We start from the raw sequence: 21,752 nt of genomic DNA on the forward strand, positions 1-21,752 counted from the left end.
TGTCGTTTAAATGCTTAACATTTCATCCAATTTTTAGTTAAATCATTTTNNNTAAAATAATTTTTTTGGAAAANTTTTGAAGAAAAAGAATAAACCTAATGCCAACCCCTTCCATCTCCTCCCATTCCCCCATGACCACCATCCTTTACTCCTAGACCAATCCCCCACCCCCACAGACCCTTCCCCCCACCTCCCTCTTATGTATTTTCATCCCCCAAACCCAGCCGCTGCCGCCCTTCTCCTCCTGGTTTTTCTTCTCCTCCCATTCCCCCATAACCACCACCCTCCACTCNCAAACCAATTCCCCACCCCCACAGACCCCTGCCCTCACCTCCTCCTTTTTTTTTTTACCCCCTCCCTCTTGGGTTTTCTTNGTCTACACCTGCACAGAGAGAGAGAGAGAGAGAGAGAGAGAGTATTATTTGAATTTTCTGGTTTTTNCTTTATTTTTTATTTATTATTTATTTTTAATGTACAAAATGACCATTTTGTCCTCATATTTAACAGCAAATTAGATGAAATGTTGCAGATTTAGACGGCAGGGGGGGAACTTGGTGAAAAAAAGAAGTTCATATCATTAATTTTCTATATAAAAAAAAAAAAAAGATAGATAGTCAATCAAAAGTTAAGTACAAGTTCATGGGTCAAATCACTAGTATGCTCATACATTTTGGATGACGTAGAGTATGTGTTGTCATTAAACTTTCACACTTAAGCTAATCCAGTCTACCATGAAGAAACAAAGACTATGAAATAGCAACAGACAAGAACAGAGAATTATAGTGGTTCGGCCGTTGATGCCTACGTCCACTTTGAATGAAATTGTCTTATTCATCATAGTATTATCACAGCAAGACAGCACCTTAGAGCTTTATAGATGGGTACCGGCACAAGGCAAGAATAAACAATTGTAACATGCACCCAAGACAAGCATGCTCCACCACTCAAGCATACTCCATCATTACACAGCTATCCAAACAAGATAATATAATAATGTAGTATTCCAACACTAACCATATCAAATGTTAGTTCCACAATGATTTTATAAGGTCAGAAGTAGCATAAACTCTTGTTCTATTTTTGGATGAGGAACAAAACAAGAAACAACTACAGAACAAGGCCCCAATTCACACCGAGACCATAAAGATCTAACTGTAGAGCAGTTGATCATTAAGAAAGAGATCACTGAAGAGCTTGACAACGTTAAATTCAGAGAGAGAGGTGAGAGAATCAAATCATAGATTAAAAGTGGGGCAACAGATTCTTCAATGGACTGTCTTATTTATGGATGGACTTGGCTATAGTTTATGCCACTTTGTATTAATATACAGACCGACTTTATACTGAGCAAGGTTTGGATAAGCTACCAAATTAAATTGGGCTGTCCTGATCAGAAACAAAAATAGGTTTTAGATTATGCATTGTAGGTAACTATATATATGTCCTTGAAGATGAAAGAAAGTGGATGGCTAGCCTGGCCACGCATGTGAGTTCTTATTGGAAGTATTATAATGCACTGAATTGACTTCAAACTTTCGTACGTTCTGCCAATGAAATCCAACACATTTTTTAAGCTATAAAGGTTATCTCCAACCATGAGGTCAAACTCAAATAATTTCAAATTATAGCATAATTTTTCTCATAATTCAAGAAAAGTAAGGGGTTAAAATTGAGAAAACTCAAACTTGAGGCCAAATACTAGGGGTGGCAATTTCGGACACGACCCGATACACGACTCGAAACCCGCACGAGAAATTAGCGGGTTCAACCCGCACGATAAAAAAACAGGTCAATTTCGGGTCAACCCGTTCTGACCCNTTTAATAAACGGGTGGGTTTCGGGTCAACCCGCTATAATACCTATCTAACCCGTTTATTAAACGGGTCGTGTCACGGGTCGTGTCAACNCGTGTACAACCCGCTAACCCACTAAAAAATAAAGACAAATGGAGATTTCAAAACACACACAAGGGGTTTCGAACTCCTACCATCTTCATTTCTCTCAAACACCTTATCCACCATGCTACAAACAATTTTGTGATTTTATAATATACCTTTTGATATTTATAATGTTTCTTTTTCTTTTGTATTTTCCTTTCTTTTCGGTCTCTCTTCTCCTCTTCTTTTTTTTTTTCCCTTTTTTTTCGTTCTTTCTTCTTTCTCCCTTTTTTTCTTCTTCTCTCTTTTCCTTTCCTTTTCTCTCCTTTTTTTTTCTTCTTTCTTTTCTTTCTCTTTAGTTTTCTCTCATCTTTCTTTTCTCTTTCTTTCTTTCCTTCAATCTTCTCTCCTCTCTCTCTCTCTCTCTCTCTCTATTTTTCTTTCTTTCTTTTCCTTCTCTCTTCTCTCATCTCTCTATCTTTTTTTTTTCTTTNTTTTCCTTATATTTTCTCTACTCTCTCTGTTTTTTTTAATTTAAATTTTTTCGNTTGTGGGTTTTGTAACATGCATGTTATTATTTATGAACCCGTTACACGACTCGAAACCCGCACGATAAAAGACGACCCGAACCCGACACGACACGNTTATTAAATGGGTTGGGTTCGGGTTGAGCATTCTTGACACGTTTATTATTCCGACACGACACGAACCCGACACGACACGACCCATTGCCAGCCCTACCAAATACCAGTCTAGTTATTGCCTCGATTGGAAAACTTTTTGGTGGAGCCCAATCAAGGCTGATGCAGCCCATATGCAAGGAGAAATCAATGGGCACTAGGTGTCGCGCCTTTGTTTTTTCTCCAACAGTAACCCAAATTCAACAATCTATATTAGATCCAAGCTATTTTAACGGTAGGAAAAAAAATCCAACGGTCAAAGTAATATTTTAAATTAGGGTTAATTGTCAATCTACCTCATGAACTTGTACATTACTTTCAATTTGCACCCTAACCTTTTTTTTTTTTTTTTTTGGGAAAATTAAGGATACGAATTATTTTTTATCGCCAATTCCTCCCCTATCGTCTAAATAAACTTTTTGACATCCAATAGTCCGTCAAATTGTCACTGTTCAAAGGGTAGTTTCGTCTCTCACCCTAGTAACTCTACTCAACCCCTTTCCCAATCACACAAGTCGTCGATTTAAAAAGAAATAAGAAAAACAAAAGTCATTGAAGGGTCAATTCGCACGATATTAGCCCGTATTCAAGAATCGCACTGAATAGATGATTTGAAGACTGAGGGTTTCAAATCGGTGAGATTCTTGAATACGGGCTTTGTGGTTTCAAACGAAATATGGCTCCGATTATGCATAGGAGTTGTTCTCCAAAGTACAGTAAGTCTTCTTTCTTTCTTTTCTCGTTTTGAATCATTGTGGTCCAATGGTATTGGTAGAATAGTGTTTCTTATCTCCTTTCTGTAAAGTAGTTTGGCTGAGATTCTTCATTTTTGGTTTCGATGATATTTTCTGAAAAGGAAATATATTTGTGGTCCCAAGGATAGTGCATGTGATTTGTCTGTGCTTGGCCTGTAACTTTTGGTTTTTTCTGACGTAAGCAAGTTTTTGTTATGTCAAAAGTAAATGTAAGTTGTTGGTGACATTAAGTGTTGTTTATATATGCATTTATAGATGATCCAGATAACTTCACTATGGAGATTCACCATGGAGGAAATTTTAAAAAGGGGAAATATTTGGGTGGTAGGGTAACTATATTGGGGATCATTTTTCAATGTTGGACATGTATGACATTGCTACATCACTCAGATGCAACCAGTTAAAAACGTGTTTTCACTATAAGAGCACAACAAAGGCTTTTCTTCCACTAAAAACATATGGCCATGTACTTGAGTTTGTGCAGCAAATTCCTTCATCTAGGGTTCAGAATATGTACCTCTCATATAAGCCAAAACCCCCTTGTTAGAGAGTCAAGCATCTGCATCTACACCTACATTTCACTTTGATGGTTCGCTTCACCCAAATTTACACCAAGTTGATGTAGAAGCTTATGTGAATACTTCAGATTGTGGTCAGTAGGGTGATGATTGGGATAATTTGTGGGAGAATGAACAAGATCTTGGTGAGTTTGTGGAAGTGGCAATTAGAGTTGATGGTTTGAGTGTTGCAGATAAAGGGACAAGCTTTAATATTGCGGTAGACACATTGGATTGTGATGTTGATGATGAATTTGAAGATAATGATGAAGATCTTAATGGAAATTATGAAGATGTAGATGAAGTTAATTGTTGAGGCCCAAAAAAATCCAAGGATAGGCCCAAATATATTTTCGGCTCAGTACAACACCAAGCGGGAAATCCTTATTTAAGCAACATGCCACGCTACAAGCTTAAGTGGGCCCAAGCCACGCGAATGCCTGGATCTTGCTGAGCGGGTTGTGATATGGATGGTTATGAGTATTCACGAGGCTCATTAATGGGCCAAGAAGTGGAAGTTTTGGGCTGCTTGGGAGCACCAAAACTCGAGCCCATTTCTTGAGCCCAAACATATGGGTAAGCATGAGAAGGAATGAGTGGCCCAATGGCTTAGGAAAATATCCAATGGCTTGAAACACTTGGAAAAATCCCGCATCAGCCAAAATATCCAGCACGTTGATCAAATAGGTTGTTTCCAGCAGCTTGAGCAAACTCACAGGCCGCTGGAAACAAGATACCAATAACCCAGCCTAGCATCGTGGAAAATATCCAACATATTTGTCAAAATCATCAAAACCAAGCAAACCCATGTGCTGATCACCTTTTGACTAGCACCCTTACCCATTCTTTCCTCTTCAAGCTTTGATAGGAAACAAGAAGCAAAAGTGGGTGGCGCCCCACCCACATGGAGAGTCCAACTGCTTGAGGACCTTGGAACCCCAAAAAGCTGTGTGCCTATGGGTTCAAGCTAGGGAAATTTCACCAAACAAGATAAATGGAAGAAAGTGAAGAAAATGGGGAGGGAGGCTTGACAAAATTAAGGTTTTCCAAATCCTATAGAAGGAGCCACCTCCTACCCAACACACAACACACATCTGGAGAGCAAGCTTTATCTCTCACTTCTGAAACCTCTGCAATTTCGAGCCCCATCCTTTCGTCTCTCCCTATTTTCCCTTTTGGTAAACTGTTCCAAAACTTAACAGAGTTTTCGCCAGCTGCCGGAAACTACTCAACACACCAATATACCTCCATCTCTCTCTCTCTCTCTCTCTCTCTCTCTCTCTCTCTCTCTCTCTCTTTTTTCAACAAACCTTCTTAGAATCCCTTCCCCATTGCTTTGAACCTCTATTTCTCATTGGAAATCACAGCTCTCTCTCTTTCATGCTAAACTCGTGAGTGCTCAGCTCCCATGCCACAAGCTTCTCATGCCAAGCCCAAGAATTTATTTGTAAACGACTATTGGTTTCATTAGTGAAGAAGACCAAAGTGTTTCCTAAGGCTCAGCTACCATTTCGAAACACTCGTGGGGCCTGATCCTTGAACTCAGACTCAAGGGGGAAATTTCATACATTTGACTCTTTACAGCAGCCCAGGCCCGCAGTAGCTGTCAGAACGAAAAAGCCCCCACAATAGTGATGGGAATTATGAAGACAATGATGAGGATGTTGAAGAGGATTTAATTGTTGATGAAGAGAAGTGTGCCGAATTGAAGTTTCAGTTCTTAGACTCTAATTGAGGTATGAAGAACGCAGCTTTGGCCAAGTTGGCAACATATTGTATTCTCAGTTATATATAGATAAATTAACATGAAATATGAGCCATTCAAGATATAATTTTTATTTTGCCATTTTTGTGAGGGCGATTATATATGTCTCTTGTAGAACAATGTTAAAATAGGTGAAGTCACTCACCCTGTTATGAACCTAAACTCTTTACCATGCAAGTAAGAGCTTCTACATTCAGGCCAATAGCAGTGTGATATGTGTGCATAAGTTTTTCTTTTTTTCTTTTGGATAAAGTATTTTTATATATGTGTCAAACTATGATTCGCTTGAAGGATAAGTATCTACTTACATAGAAAGAAGCAATCAGTATCCTTAATTAGCAAATTAAATAAAATGATTTGCCTTTTTAATTGTCTTGTTTGATGACTGAAACTGTGCATATATCATTGACATATTCAATGCATTCTACTACGACTAGTTTGACCAAAATCAATTTTTGATAACTTTTTGTTTTGTCCTTTTGGTTTTGGGTTTCCAAATCTATTACCTAGTGGACTAATAATGGACAATATCCAATATTTTTCGAATCACAAGATTTATATAACTCAAAATTTTGACTTCATAGACATGTGATGTGTAAAATTATATACATATATACTAAGTTTTATCAGCTGAGGTTTTCATTGCATTTAACACAAAATGAGGAAACTTGTGTTCATCCCAGCCCCAATCATCGGGCATCTCATATCAACAGTTGAGATCGCGAAGCAACTCTCGGCTGGAGATCACCAGCTGTTCATCACAGTCTTCATCATGAAGCTCTCATTCGACCAACTCTTCATCAACTACCCCGAAGCCCACGTCGACACACGAAACACCGGCCCCTCCTCGTTCTTCAAAACCTTCGTCGAAAATCACAAAACCCATGCCAGAGACGCTGTCTACGAGTCAACTCAGTCCGAGTCGAACCAAGCTCGACTGGTCGGGCCGGTCATTAACATGTTCTACACCACTATGATTGATGTGACTGATGCATTTAGGGTTCCTTCCTACATGTTCTTCACCTCAAACTTTAGGTGTCTCGCGTTCTTACTCCACCTCCTCACGCTTCAAGACTAGAATGGCACGGACGCTGCCCCGTTAATGGACTTAGAGGCTGAGTTGGCCATCCCGAGTTTCGTCAACTCTTTGCCTGCCAATGTCTTGCCCGATGTGCTATTGGACAAGGAGGGTGCCACAGCATTTCTCAATCATGCAAAGAGGTTTAAATAAATCAAGGGTATTTTAGTAAATATGTCCTCAGAGCTGGAATCACATGCGCTTCAATCTCTTTCTGATGGTAAAACCCTACCTGTGTACCTAGTAGGACCTCTGTTGAATCTCGAGAGTGATGATTTCCACGTGGGTTCAGACAAGGCAAGACAAAAGTATGATATTATAAGGTGGCTTGATGATCAGCTTTCCTTGTCTGTGGTGTTCCTATGTTGAGCAACCTCTTGGATATGTGCAATAGGGAAAGGAGAAAAAAGTATATAGGTTGCACTATATGGGCTAAAACAAGCACTTATAGCTTGGTATAACCGCATAGATGCTTATTTTGCTAACCAATGCTTTCATAAGTGTCCATATGAACATACTCTCTACATTAAAGTTGGAAAAAATGGAAAACTTCTTATTATATATATGTTGATGATTTGATCTACACAGAGAGTGATAAGGCTATATTTGATGAGTTTAAAAATTCCATGATGACTAAGTTTGACATGTCAAACCCTAGGTAAATGCATTATTTTTGGGGGCATTGATGTAACAACCCGTTTCTTAAATAATATTTAATTATTAATTTATTAGAGGGAAAGACAATTTTGCCCGTAAAATAGTTTATTGGATTTTTTTGACCGGAGAAGAATTTGAAAATTTTGCTTGTACTGTTGCGTAGAGCACGATGAAGTGAGTCCGTTGACACATTGTGAGCTTGAATCGGGGTTATAACGAAGGAAATACGATCAAAATACATTGAGGGGTAAAATCATAATTTTTGCAAGCCAGATTTTTAAATCTGATTCTTCTCCTCTCTCTCTCTTCCCGCCCTGCGATTTTTCTTCTCCTCCCTGCGACATAACAGCCAGCCATTGTTGGTTGGCAAGCTTGCTCATCCGGCCGCCATTTTCAACACCAGAAGCAACAAAATCGTCCTCTTTCTTCCATTTTAAAAGCCTCCTACAATTTCATATCAAAACCACCAAGTTTGAGCTCAATTTTGAGCCAAACAAGAGCCTAAAAACTGGGTTGTTTTGAACACTGGCTGTTCGTGGTCTTTTCCTATCAATTCCGGTCTCCACAACTCAAGTAATTGCACCTAAAATACTCTCATACCTTCTCTTTGTGTTATCCTTTGAAAATCCAACGAGAATCCATTCAAATTTCTTTGATTTTGAAACTAAAAATTCTAGGTTTTCAAGAGACAGAAAGCTTCGTTCAAGGGCTTTAGAGATGGAATTGATCGTCGAGCCAAGGTATAAAGTTACTCTCCTTGATTTGCTTAATCCGTATGTGTGATTATTGGCCGGCGGTTTGGAGTTTTCCGATCGCCGAAAAATTTCCCAATGCACCCGCTGGCGGTGGCAGCGCGTGGCAGTGCGTCACCGGGGTGTCAATGTTAGGTTTTTGTCTTGGAATGTTTGCCACGTCGTCCTGAGCATGACGGTATGCTCGGATTTCAACTTGGTTATCGTTCGGTTGTCGATCGGATATCTCATATTAGGCGTTATCCGAGTTTGATACATCCTGACCGTTGGATCAACTTCATTTTCAAATATTTAATCTAGACACCTCTAGGATTGTGTAGAAATTCAAGAATCGAGAATCGGAGTCCCGGATACTCCGATTTAATATTTCAAATATTAAGTTAAACAATAACCATCCGATCGATTGATCATGAGCAATCCGACCGTCCGATTCAGACCAGACTTGCAGGACATAGTTATTTAAATGTGAGGAACTTATAGGAACGCTCGGATTGGTAATTGGAGGTCGTGGACCCCACGAGGTCCCGGATTGACCAATATGGAACTTTATCACTTAGTGAGTCTCTGGTCTTTTAAGTCAGCTCTAACCATCCGAAATGCTTAAGTGGGCAAAACAATGACTTTAAAGTTAGTGCACGCACTTCTAGGAGCCGGGGTTCATGATTTTAATTAAATACTTATACCGAGCAGTTTTATTAATTAATTATTCATAGTGGTTTAATCAGGCACCCGGGGCCAGACAGACCCGTAGAAGGGACCTTCAAGAGTTCTGGCTAGCTCGGACCAGGAGTGAGTGGACTTTTCTTTTATAAATGATTTTATGCAAATGAATTTCATTATTTGATCTTGAATAAGTTTTATTGATTATGGTTTTCCTAGCATGATTTGTTGAAGTTAAATATCTTTATTTATTTGCTGCCTAGTTAAAAATGCTAAAAAGATATGGAAAGTAAAGATTGAGATATTTATCAGATAAAATGGCAGCAAAATTCTAGATTTAACAAAAATTCAATTATTCATCAGACCTTTCAGAAATTTTATATTTTCTTAAGCCACCTTAGGTACCCAGTTATAGAAACAGGTTGCCTTCGGTATATGTTGCCTTCGGATATGACGATGTCCACGGACATCCAGGTTGCCTTCAGTTTTGTCAGCGCGCTTGACATCTGCCTCACGAGTTTCGGGGACGCTCAGACCCTAGGAGCTAGGAATGTGGATCAGGCTGACTACGGTCCCCTGAATCCTGCCAGTTTGCAGGTCGGGTTGACTTTGTGTCACCGAGACCTGCTAGGAGAATTGATGGATTATTAGGAATTGACGGATTATCAGGAATTGACGGATATCAGGAATTGACAGAATTAAAGGGGTACACCTATGTGGTAGTTTTAAATTGATTTCAATGCTTTTAAGAGAGTTTTACTGACCTTGAATATGATTGGCATATACGTATATAAATATGTGAATGCATTGATTTTAGTACGAATATAATGAAGAGGAAAATTCAGTTTTGCATAACTGTTTTTACAGTGGGGTTAGTATGTTCATATGCTATTTTCTAGACCTTTATTTTTGTCCACTCACATTTTTGAATATTTTGCGCCCCAGGCAATAGACATGCACCAGAGCGCCACCACCGGGCAGATTCCACAATCCGCTCCACTCTTCCTCTTATATAGAATTTTCTTTTGAAATTAAATTGTTCTGTTGTATATTCCTGAATTAGTTGCTCTGATGATTTTCCCTAGGACTTTCTGTGTGGCCTAAGGCCGTTTAGTTTATCAGAACTGTTTGGATCTTAAATTGGAAGCATGCTGGCAGTTGGGATATGTATATTTATGCTTTTGACAGGTGGAAATTCTGGGAAATGATCAAATTGCAGGGGAGACTTTGCCGAATTTTCGGTATAAGTTGAAATTGTAATAAACTTGAATTTTAACTAGAAGGGCAATTTAGTCATTGTGCTCAGCAACCGCCAAGTGTCTGACATGAACAAGGTTCGGCTCGGATTTCAAAGTGAAATTTGGGTCGAGTCCTGTCAATTGAAGTGAATCAATCCCCTGCTGGAATTTTTATCTCACAAAAGAAGTATGTTCAAGAAGTCTTGGATAGGTTTCATATGAAGGATTGCAATCCCATTGGAACTCCAACATCGTCTGATATGAAGCTTGTGAAGAACTTGGATGGAAGAAAGGTTGATCTCACTCTTTATAAGTAAATTGTGGGAAGCCTCATGTATTTGACTTCAACCAGGGCGAATATAATGCATGTTGTGAGTCTTATTAGTCATTTTATGGAGAATTCTATAGAGCTTTATCTTGCTGCAGCAAAAAGAATTTTTCGCTATTTAAAAGGTACGATTGATTTTGGTGTTTTCTATAAGAAGGAAGCATCTGGCTTCTTTGGTTTTATAGACAGTGACTATGCGGGAGATCAAGATGATCGAAGGAGCACTTCAAGATATGTGTTTATGATAGGTTCAGGGCAGTTGCCTGGTCATCTAAGAAGCAACTGATTGTGACTTTATCAACAACCAAAGCTGAATTTGTTGCAGCAACATCGTGTGCATGCCAAGCCATTTGGTTGAGAAGGTTAATTGAAGCACTTCATTACATGCAGCAAGGTCCAACGTCAATCTATTGTGATAATGTTTATACTATTAAGCTTTTGAAAAATCCAGTTTTGCATGAAAAAAGCAAACATATTGATGTGAGATATCATTTTCTTCGTGATCTCTGCAAAGATGATGTTATTGATCTGATTTATTGTAAAAGTGAGGACCAAATTGCTGATATTTTTACCAAGCCTCTCAAGCTGCCTATGTTTGTGAAATTGAGAAATTTGTTGGGAGTTAGTTCTTTGAAGGATGTTGCTCATTGCTACTGATGGTTGAAGAATTGAAGTTTTACCTTTAAACTGATTGTTTGCAGAACATTCAGTTTAAGGGAGGTGTTAAGAATGTGAAAGCCTTGGTTATCAAAGTAAGCATCTAAGCGGCTGTACCAAGCTCTAGGTGCTTGTTTGAGCTCATAGAGTGCTTTGTTCAACCTATATACCTTTTTCTCCTTTCCCTGTTGCACNTATCCAGGAGGTTGCTCAACATACACCTCTTCTTCCAACTCCCTATTTAAAAACGCTAACTTTACATCCAATTGAAAAATTGGCCACGAGTTTTGAGCAGTCATGGAAAGAACAAGCCGGATTGTATCCATTCTTGCAATTGGTGCAACACCTATTGTAGTCAACACCAAACTCTACTTGTAGCCCTTCGCCACCAAACGAACCTCACGCTTATCTATCTCACCCTTCTCATTTAGCTTTGTTTTAAAAACTCATTTCACTCTAATCTTTTTCTACCAATTTGGAAGGTCTGTCAGCACCCATGTTTCATTTTTCTCAATGGCCAAGATTTCTGCATCCATGGGTTTTTGCCACTTTGGTTCCTTCACAGCTTCTTGAAAACTTATTGGATCACAATCTGAAAACAAGGCAAAATGTGCAATTGTGTCATCATCATCATCAGATTGATAAACATTACTGACCTCATAATCCATCATCCATGCTAGCCTCTTCCTCAAGTGTTAGGACCTTAAGCTAGATTCCTCCCCTTGCTGATTTTCGCTGGAAATAATTGACTGTTGTTGCTGCTGGTCTAGTTGTTGCAGCTGCGTGTTTGACTCATCATGCTATACGGATGACGGTCAACCTTCTTTCCTTCTTCTTCATTTACAGGAATGAGCTGCTGCTTTGAGGCTTTTTCAATCCAGTTCCATGTGTTCTCCTCATCAAAAATTACGTCTCGGCTGATGATAATCTTGGTGATTGGATTGAAAACCTATAGGCTCTAGAATGGTCACTTAAGTCAAGAAAAACGTACTTTTCGCCCTTGTCATCCAATTTCTTCCTCCTCTCATCAGGTACATGTGCATATGCAATGCAACCAAAAATTTTGAAGTGATCTACAGACGGTCTTCATCCATTCCAAGGTTTTATTGGTGTCATGTTTTGAACAGAAAAAGTGGGACTTCTATTCAATACATAAATATTCCAGCTCACTGCTTCTAGCAAAAAACTTTTTAGAACTCTCCCTTTTGCCAACATGCTTCTCACCATATTGAAAATGGTTCTGTTTTTTCTCCCTGACACCCCATTTTGTTGGAGTGTATAGGCTACTGTCAGTTGCCTTCAGATGCCTTGCTCATCATAAAAAAACCTCAAACTCTTTTGAACAAAACTCTCCTCCACGATCTGTACGTAGTGTCTTAATGGCTCTCCCAACTTCATTTTCAACATGAGCCTTGAAACTTTTAAATGCTTTAAAAGCCTCAAATTTCTCCTGCAAAAAAAATACCTATGTTTTCCGACTAAAATCATAAATAAAAGAAATAAAATATTTCTTTTTCCCATTAGATATTGGGTTAATGAGACCACACAAATCAGAGTGTATCAGCTCCAGCGGCTTCTTAGCTCTCCATGGCTTGCCTTTGGGAAATTGATCACAGTGTTGTTTGCTAACAACACACTCTTCACAAACTTTGGAGGATGAGTGATCATAGGTAGACTATTCACCATCTGCTTCTGATAAAGTGTCTTGAGCCCATTGAAATTTAAATGGCCATAGAAAAAGAGCCAAAGCCATGTCGGATTAGTCACCTTGCCACTAAACCAGCTTCGATATTCTGGATTTGTAACAGAAACAACCTGTTAGTTGTCATCTCAACCTATGCAATCGCACCTTTTGCGAGATAAATCTGACACACACCTTCCTTGATAGTAATCACATACCCCGTATCTTGTAATTGGTCAACACTCAACATATTAGTTTTTAAATCATGAATATAAAAAACATTAGAGATAGTCTCTATGTTACCACCTCTAGTGCTGATTTGAATATCACATTTTCCCATGACATTCACTGTGGAATTATCACCAAAAGATACAATTGTATGAAATACTTCATTTATTTGGGAAAACTATGACTTACTGCCACACATGTGGTTGCTGCAACCTGTGTCCAAATACCAAAGGTTTGATTTTGACTTATCCTCTTTAACATGATATGCCATCAAAAGTGTAGCTTCTTCCTTATTCTCAGCAAAGTTGGATTGCTCCACCTTCTCTTTGTCTCTTGGCATTCTTGTATAACATTCTGAACAGTAGTGACCAAAGTTGTGGTAGCAGAAACACTCAACGTTGGCCTTGTCATTCTGTTGACAGTTGTCATTTTGTTGTCAGATTCCTTTTCCTCCACTATGAGAGTTTGAGGATTGTTGATCATCAAACTTCTCCGCATATGCTCCATTTTGTCTGTTTCCATCTTGGTTGCCTCAATATCCTCGTCCTTTGTCTCTGCCACGACCTCTTCCTCTTGAACCTACGGTTTCAATATGACTGGTCATCCCAGTAGCTTGGGTTAATGCCTTCAACGCCTGCTCTTCTATCGTGCTTCTGTTCAATTTATGTTCATAGACCAACAAAGAGCTCTGGAGCTCATCAATTGACATAGTATCTATGTCATATCATTCTTTAATTGAGCAGACAATATAGTCAAATTTTGGTACCAGAGAACGTAGGATCTTCTCAACAATGACTACATCTTCTATGGCTTCACCATGAATTCGCATCTTATTTGCAATCCCCATGGTTCTTGCAAAATAATATGTCACAGACTCTATATTCATTTGAATGGTCTCAAAATCACTCCTCAAAGCTTGAAGTTGTGCAAGCTTCACTCTAGTTGAGCCTTGGAACTTCCTCTTCATTGAGTCCCAAATTTGCTTTGAAGTATCTTTTTAGAGAATGGTCTCCAAAATTGCTCGATCAATGGCTTGAAACAAGTAATTTTCAACTTTAGTTCTTTCAACTTCGTATCATCTATCTTCTTTTGTTGTGCTTGTGTCAGCTTGCCTTCTGGTTCGACAATGCATGTTTCCACAAGATCCTAATGTCCCTTGGATCTCATAAAATTCTCCATGAGCATGCTCCAATGATCGTAATGACCACCGAAATGAGGGATTGTTGGCTGCACGAAACTCTCAAGTGCTCTATTAGACATCCTTGACACTTTTTGCTACTACTCTTTGGAGATTTATACGTCAGGCCTAGTGGAGGCTCTGATACCATATGTTGAAAAATAAGGAAATAGGGAAGAACCAAGAACGTATTTGTGGAATTCAAACTTCTCTTCTTAATCAACTTGAATACTTAATACAACTTAAATAGCAAACTAACAAAGCAACTAAGGTAAATAGTAGAAACAACTACTACATGACTAAACCATGATATTCAGCCACTAACCATGACTCCATGACAACTTGGACTCTCCTACTAACTAGCAACTAAAACAACCAAGTCCCTAAAGAATAGGACTTCCACAACTTAACAAGATAAACATAAACCTAATAAATATTCTTAACAGTTTTGGGAGTATGGGAAGCTTTGGTGAGGCCTAGGTGAAAGAGATAGCATATGCACTAGAGCACAGTGGGCTTCGGTTCTTGTGGTCCCTACGAAAGCCCATGCCAAAGGGCGAGATTGCCATGCCAAGTGACTATGCGGATCCCACGGGAGTCTTGCCTGAAAGGTTTCTGGATCGAACGGCTGAGATTGGGAAAGTCATAGGGTGGGCCCCACAAGTGGCTATACTGGCCCACCCGACAATCGGAGGGTTTGTATCGCATTGCGAGTGGAACTCCATGCTGGAGAGTCTATGGTACGGCGTGCCAATTGCCACGTGGCCAATGTAAGCAGAGCAACAATTAAATACTTTTGAACTGGTGAAGGAAATGGGATTGGCAGTGGAAATTAAGATGGATTATAGGAAGGGAAGTGAAGTGGTGGTGAGTGCAGAGGAGATAGGGAGAGGGATAAGGGAAGTGATGGAGAAGGACAGTGATATAAGAGAGAGGGTGAAGGAGATGAGTGTAAAGAGCAAGAAAGCCTTGGTGGATGGTGGTTCCTCTCACTCTTCATTGGGGTGTTTTATTGATCAAATTCAACTTTGATTTATTTCATTTGTGGCTCTATCCTCTATGTAACAACTTTTATCCTAGCACTTATTTTAGTGATATTTTTCTACAATAAACATTTTTTTTCCAGGAAAAAAGAATTTAAACCATTGTTGAACTTTTTTTTTTTTTTTTTTTTTTTTTTGCAGAAGATTCAACAATGGTTTAATAGTTAAGATTTAATGTTTGACTGTTTTAGCCAAAAAAAAAAAAAAGAAGAAGAGATTTCTCTTGTATTGAGTTGTAACTTGTAAAGAAACTACACCATCAATTGAATGTATTTCATTTACAAGATTTTGAGATTTAAACTACATCAGCTGGTGTATTCTGAACATACAAAAATAACTCTATCATTTAATGCAAATTCTGATTTAAACTATATGTCCCTTGTTGATATGGTTGCAGCTGAGTTTTTGAACTCAAAAATACAGAACAATGGAAGGCTTCAAGCTGGGGGCCAATATAACTATTCCTTTAGAGCTGGTTGCATGTCTATGCTAGCCAAATGGGCTTAAACTAGGCATCTAGTAAGCTCAGAATAATTATTTCTTTTCTTTTTCACCATTTTCTTGGTTCTTTTTCTGAACTTTTGTGTTAGTAAACTGGTAAGTCAGGAATCGGAAGCGCAGAAAAGATATGCAGATGATCCTAAATCTGAAGAAGTACACAAAATTTGAAGTTTGAGAGTGAGAGAAGATTTGAAGGGGGTGATACTTAATTACCACTCTATATAGAAGGGATATTGGCAATCATGAAAAGTTTGTGTGGGAGTCTGTTATACTTACCACCTTGTTTTGGGAGGGCGCACTTGTGATGAAGGCCAAGATGATGAGTACAAAAGAAAAAGAGAGTGGTCCATTAACTTTGGAAAGTCACCACTTATGTCCTTTTTGTTAGATCAGAAAATCATCTGCTGAGTTTTTTATTTTCATTTTTTTTTCTGGCTTGTCCACCAAGCAATTGTGTAGTCAAATCCCACCTTTAGCAAAACAAAACAAACAGATACTCCAAACATGCCTTATAAGACTCTCAAGCTTGCAAGAATATAGACCTGAAATGATACACTAATGGGAGGAAATTTCTATATCAGTATCAAAAGCAAGGTGTTTAAGAGCCAGCAATGTCAAGGACCATCTCAATCCTGCATGTCAATGCAGCTTAGATTTTTGTAATGGTTAGAAATAGATGAGATTCATAGAACAAATCTTTTTATTTTATTACTGTAAGCTATTGTAAGATTACATTTGATTACTGTTGATGGAAAAGAGAGCACAATATTTAATTAAGTGGGAACAGATGGTCCAATCACTGAAATTTGGGGACCAAAGTATCAAAGGCTGGATACTTGGAATCTTGGTGCAGCCTGCTGGAAACTTTGAAACATTTGCTTTGTTCTTGAGTGGGCCTTCTTGAAGACTATTATATTAATGGGCCAATGTTGTAGACTATATGAAATATATAATCTATATAATAAATCAAAACTCACATCAAATTTGATTGCGCCGGTAAATTAGAGTAGTTTAGAATATCGTCCGGTTATAAGAATGATTCATGAGTCAGAGAGATTGTGATGGGAAGAGAGGAGGTAGGTGAAGCCGAAAGATCAAAGCAAGCAAGTTAAAGAAACAGTGTTGCTAACTGCTAACTGCTAAGTAAAGAAAAGCAACATCTCAGAATCTGAGATTGCCAGGATTCTTCAAGAAAGAAATAGCAAACAGAGTGATAAATTACCTTCATAAACTAGGAAAAGTTTTTGTCATCTTGTTTTTACTCAAGAAAATTTACAGCAGTTGTTTCTTGTAAAATTCATTATTTTCGACGTTAAGTTGACGATATCATCCAAGAAATGTGGCAAACCTTTGCTGCAAAAACTTAATACTAAGAAAGCTATGTGAAGAAAGCCAGGAGCAAAGCAATGTAAATGTTCACTTTTTGTCCAACTTAAAATATCCCAATTGTCAGACACTGCAGAATACAGCAATCTTCTCTTCTTCTTTTAATGATTAAATTCTTATTGTAGTCAAATCCAAAGAATTGATTTTAATTTATTTGGTTCTAAGTTCCCAGCTAATGCCATGACTATTATTAACATCACATATATTCACCACAAATCTTGACATTCCCACTTTCAGTATTTATTTAGGATTCCATTCCATGTACATATAATATTTCAAGACATTGCTGCTGTGCTCAACCTTTTTGTTTGTTTGACAATTCATGTTGCTTTCCTTACTTTTCCATTTCTTTATACCATTCTTCTTGCTGGTTGTGCTCAATGAGTGATTGAAATTTCAGTGCACATTATGCTGCATGTTTGGCTTTGATGCCAAATGATATACTAACAACTAGGTATGTACATCTCTTTTCAGGTGGACCAAGTCAACTGCAACAGCAGAAAAACACAATGTAGGGCTAAAAGCCTAACAACTTACAACCCAAAAACACTTCCTAGACACCTTCAACAAACAAAACAAACAAACAGATACACCTTCACCAATATATGTAAATATCTTTTTATATCACCATTATAAAAATAAAAAATAAAAAAAAAGAAGGTGTTTAAGAGTCAGCAATGATAATGATAATCTTGGAGTTTTGAAACTGGAAGTATTGGTTTGGCCAAGAACCATCTCAATCCTACATGTCAGTTCAGCATAGAATTTCTTTTTGTGTTCCTTTTTGTTACAATGGACTTGGATTTTCTTATGAATTTTCAATCACTCATTACAAATTTCTGGTGACTTTTTCCATCACTTTGGAAAAATGGGGGGACACGCTTTCTCTTAATTTTCCGACTACAATCTTGTGGGCCTTTGACATTGATGCAAATGCATGGGAAAGGAATCAACTAGACTAATGGTTCAGATTGAATGTTTGACTCTTTAGCAAACAAACAAACACTTCTCCTCTATTGAATTGTAAACAAACTACACCATCAACTTAATGTTTTTTTTTTTAACACAGAATTCTGAGATTTAAACTACATAATTTGATGCTAATTATGGGGAAATAAAACACAGAACTTGAGAAAAAACAATCTAGCAAATGGCACAAAGAAAAAGAACAAAAAATTATCAACATCCTAGACTGCTTAGTTTAAGCCCATTTGGCTAGCAGAGACATACAACCAGCTCCAAGAAGAAGAGATATATTAGCCCCAGCTTGAAGTCTTCCATTGCTCTGCATTTTTGGGTTCATAAAATCAGCTGCTAGCAGATCAACAAGGGACATATAGATTAAGATACCGGCTGATGCTGCGTTGAAAACGCCTTCAACGATGAGGGCAGTTGGGCTGTTTTCTTCATAAACATTTGAAATTCCGATACCAATTNGTAGCATCTGTGAAACTCATGATCATCCTACCATTTCTTGTCCCTTTGGGGCTGCATATCCAGAATTTGTGCAAGAGCAAGCTAAGTTGGTGAATTCCTACAACCGAGGTCCAATAAATGACCCATATTCTCAAAGTTATAATCCAGGTTGGAGGAATCATCCAAACTTTTCATGGAGGAATACACAAAATCAAGCGAATCCCCCTTCACTTCAAAGGCCACAACAATCATCATCGTTGGAGGATATAGTGAAGCAAATGGCAATCAACCAATCCAATTTCCAGCAAACAACACAAGCTGCCATCTCCAAGTTGGAAGTCCAATTGGGCCAGATAGCTACTGAAATAGCTCAAAGAGAACCTGGGAAATGGCCAAGTCAAACCGTGATCAATCCAAAAAAACCAAGAAGCCAAGGCCGTTCATGTGCTCAGATCAGGTAAGATTGTTGATAACAAAGTTGGTTCTGATCTATCAAATGATGTTGTGGTTGTAGAGGATGAAGATGAAGAGGAAACCACAGCTATGGAAGGAGAACAACCCAAAACGCCCCAATCTGCTCCTAAGGCCAAATCTGATTCTCAGGAACCCAATCCATTTCAATTGCATAAAAGAGATGACAAATTTGTGCCATCACATCTTCATCAAGATAGATACATCCCACCTCCTCCATATATTCCACCGATTCCATTTCAAGGCCGTTTGAAGAAAGCAAATCAAGATAAGGCTTTTAAAGAGATTTATGATATTTTGAGTAAAGTTAATATCAATTTGCCCTTGCTTGATGTTGTTAAACAGATTCCTGCATATGGAAAGTTCATCAAGCACTTGATGACTCACAAGCTCAATTTTACTCCAAGTGAAGAAGTAAAGCTCAACAAGAATGTGAGTGCTGTGTTGCAAAGGAAGCTTCCACCAAAACTAGAAGATCCTGGCAGCTTTAACATTCCCATTAACATCGGAGATAAGACGGTTGGAAGAGCCATGTTGGACTTGGGAGCAAGCATCAATGTAATGCCATATTCAGTTTATCAGGCGCTTGGCTTAGAAGGGATAAAGAAAAACTCAATTCGTCTTGAACTAGCTGATCATTCTATCAAATATCCAAGAGGTATTGTAGAAGATATTTTAGTTCAAGTTAATACACTCATTCTTCCGGCTGATTTTGTAGTGATGGATATGGAGGATAACCCATATGTAGACCGTGTTGATCCCATTCTCCTCGGGCGACCATTCATGGCCACCGCAGACACAATCATCAAAGTGAAAGATGGCACCCTCTCCATGACTGTTTTGGGTGAAACTGTTGAATTTAAAGTGTTTGATGCTCTGTCTCAACCTTCTATCACTCTTGATACTTGTTTTTCAATTGATGTTGTGGATCATGAGGTTTCTTCTAAAATTGTGCAGAAAAAGTCTAATGATGCTTTTGAAGCGGTCCTAACACAAGAAGAGGAAGATCTCTTTGAATCAGAGTTCCAAGAAGTGATGGCTGCCTTAGAAGTGTTTCAACCATACCCACCATCCTTTAGGCCACCACTTGAGACTATTGCATCATCCTCCACAAAATTGGAGCCATCCATTATCACCCCACCAAAGCTAGAACTTAAACCTCTACCCAATCATCTTAAATATGCTTATTTGGGTGCTAATGAAAACCTCCCTGTTATAATTGCTGCAAGTCTCACTTCACATGAAGAGGACAGTTTAATTGAAGTTCTGAAAGAACATAAAACAGCCCTTGGATGGACCATAGCAGACATCAAAGGAATTAGTCCAAGCATGTGCATGCACCAAATTTTAATGGAAGAAGACAGCAAACCATCTCGTGATGCACAAAGGAGGCTAAATCCCAATATGAAAGAGGTGGTTAGGGCTGAAGTTTTGAAGCTACTTGATGTGGGAATCATCTACCCAATTTCAGATTCTAAGTGGGTGAGTCCTGTGCAAGTGGTTCCAAAGAAGTCCGGAATCACCGTTGAAAAGAATGAGAAGAATGAGCTAGTTCCAACACGCACTATCACCGGTTGGAGAGTTTGCATTGATTATAGGAAGTTGAACACATCCACGAGAAAAGATCATTTTCCCTTGCCTTTTATTGATCAAATGCTTGACCGTTTATCCGGTCCAATCACCAATAAAGAATGAGAAGAATGAGCTAGTTCCAACACGACATATCACCGGTTGGAGAGTTTGCATTGATTATAGGAAGTTGAACACATCCACGAGAAAAGATCATTTTCCCTTGCCTTTTATTGATCAAATGCTTGACCGTTTATTTGGCCATGCTTACTACTGTTTTCTTGATGGATTTTCAGGTTATAATCAAATTCCCATTGCTCCGGAAGACCAGGAGAAAACCACGTTCACATGCCCATTTGGTACATTTGCTTATAGAAGGATGCCATTTGGTTTGTGCAATGCTCCAGCAACTTTCCAAAGATGCATGATGGCAATCTTTTCTGATATGGTGGAACGATTCATGGAGGTATTTATGGATGATTTTTCAGTTTTTTGTTCATCTTTTGATGATTGTCTTCACCACTTGTCTCTAGTGCTTACAAGATGTCAGGAAACAAATCTGATTTTGAATTGGGAGAAGTGTCACTTCATGGTAAGACAAGGAATTGTGCTAGGCCATGTTGTTTCAAACAAGGGAATTCAAGTGGACAAAGCCAAGATAAATATCATCACAAATCTACCACCCCCTTCCTCTGTTAAAGGAGTTAGAAGCTTTCTGGGCCATGCCGAATTTTATAGAAGGTTCATAAAAAATTTTTCAAGCATTTCAAGACCATTGTGTAATCTCCTTGCTAAGGATGCTGTTTTTGAGTTTGACGAGATTTGCATGGAAGCCTTTACGACTTTGAAGAAAGAGCTAACTTCAGCCCCTATTATCATAGCTCCAGATTGGTCTTTACCATTTGAAATAATGTGTGATGCCTCTGACTTTGCTATTGGTGCAGTTTTAGGTCAAAAGAAGAACAAGCTTCCCCATGTGATTCATTATGCAAGTCGGACCTTGAATGATGCCCAACTCAATTACTCCACAACAGAAAAGGAGTTGCTTGCTGTGGTTTTTGCTTTAGAAAAATTTCGTCCTTACCTTGTTGGTTCTAAAGTAATTGTTTATTCTGACCATGCAGCTCTTAGATACTTGCTCACTAAGAAGGATGCCAAACCTCGCTTGATCCGATGGATTCTCTTGCTGCAAGAGTTCGATTTGGAGATTCGAGACAAGAAGGGATGTGAAAATGTGGTGGCTGACCATTTGAGCAGAATTGTGGTTGAAGAGCAA

The 21,752-nt window shown here is 38.5% G+C and overlaps 1 pseudogene; it reads left to right on the forward strand.

Moving 5' to 3' along the window:
* Positions 1-6,292: 6,292 nt before the first annotated feature.
* LOC117621311 lies at positions 6,293-15,122 on the forward strand (annotated as a pseudogene).
* Positions 15,123-21,752: the final 6,630 nt, after the last annotated feature.

The sequence above is a fragment of the Prunus dulcis genome, chromosome 3 (assembly GCF_902201215.1).
Source record: "Prunus dulcis chromosome 3, ALMONDv2, whole genome shotgun sequence".
NCBI classification, from domain to species: Eukaryota; Viridiplantae; Streptophyta; class Magnoliopsida; order Rosales; family Rosaceae; genus Prunus; species Prunus dulcis.